Source organism: Ornithorhynchus anatinus, chromosome 7 (genome assembly GCF_004115215.2).
Source record: "Ornithorhynchus anatinus isolate Pmale09 chromosome 7, mOrnAna1.pri.v4, whole genome shotgun sequence".
NCBI classification, from domain to species: domain Eukaryota; kingdom Metazoa; phylum Chordata; class Mammalia; order Monotremata; family Ornithorhynchidae; genus Ornithorhynchus; species Ornithorhynchus anatinus.
The window spans coordinates 22,907,068-22,908,539 of record NC_041734.1 but is presented as its reverse complement, the minus strand read 5'-3'; positions in this window follow the sequence as shown (position 1 = coordinate 22,908,539).

The following is a 1,472-nucleotide window of genomic DNA, read 5'->3' as shown; positions in this document are numbered from 1 at the left end:
TTAGAGACTACTGACTTTGTTCCTGAGGCATTGTTCAGCTGACTTAACAATGAAGGCCCTTTCCCCCCAGGGTTCAGTGTGAAATAAAGCAGGGATTAAGCTTTGTCTGAATGCACTTTCATTAGGAGACAATAGCAGTTGCGAAACAAAGCTCTTTTGGAAAAAAAAAATGTGAAAGTGCTGTGTGTCTACAAATGAAAGAATTTATTGCTTCCATCAAGAAGGTAGGCCCCAAGCTGGTTAAAATCCTTCTACAAAGTGTTTTCTTGAGAACTGGTAATATAGATTCATTTTTACTCAATCAAATCTCAAAGCAATGGCTTGAACATCAAAAATTCATTCGATCATATTTATTTGGCAACATGGAGCCAAGACCTGTCCCTCCTCCTTACCTTCCTGTCTGTCACTGAGTTCCTCTAGCCCCGATGCCTCAGAGCTCCTCACATAGAGCTTCTGCAGTCATGGAGCACCCCCAATCTGCCTCAGCATTTTTGTCCCACTCCCTCTCTTTTTTTTTCCCGACTCCAAATCATGGTCTGAGTTGAGCTCCATGGTGCAGAGGTGCTCCCAGACTCCCAGTAGTCCCTTCTGCCCCTGGGATGAAGAAAAACCAGCAGCATGAGTCTTAGCCTATCATTCATTCATTTATTCTTTCATTGAATAGCATTATTGAGCGCTGTGTGCAAAGCACTGTACTAAGCACTTGGGGGAGTACAATACAATACAATACTATCATTAAATAATAATAATGTTGGTATTTGTTAAGCGCTTACTATGTGCCGAGCACTGTTCTAAGCGCTGGGGTAGACATAGGGGAATCAGGTTGTCCCACGTGGGGCTCACAGTCTTAATCCCCATTTTACAGATGAGGGAACTGAGGCCCAGAGAAGTTAAATCATTAGACTACTGACCTCTGAGCCTCCTGTCCAGAAGAGAAGCTGCCTAACAATAATAATAATAATTATAATAATAATAATGTTGCTAAAATCCTATGCCATGGACTCCCAGCATCCTCTCTGCCACCCAAAGGTCTGCTCGCCCTTTAAACAGTGGAAGGATATGGCTATGGCTGTGAGATGCTGTGATTGTTGGGTTCAGAAGAGTCCTACCCTAGCTTCAAGGAGCCTAAAACTCTGCTCCTCTAGCACAATAACCTATCTCTTTCATTACAATCATCATGGTCATTTTCTTGTATCTTGTTGCTATCTTTTTGTTTATTCATCTCTCCTTCATCCCTTTATCCAGGCCACTCCAGGAAGGAAGGAAGAAGGGAAGGGAAGGGAAGGGAAGGGAAGGGAAGGGAAGGGAAGGGAAGGGAAGGGAAGGGAAGGGAAGGGAAGGGAAGGGAAGGGAAGGGAAGGGAAGGGAAGGGAAGGGAAGGGAAGGGAAGGGAAGGGAAGGGGAAGGGAGGGGAGGGGAGGGGAGGGGAGGGGAGGGGAGGGAGGGGAGGGGAGGGGGGAGGGGAGGGGAGG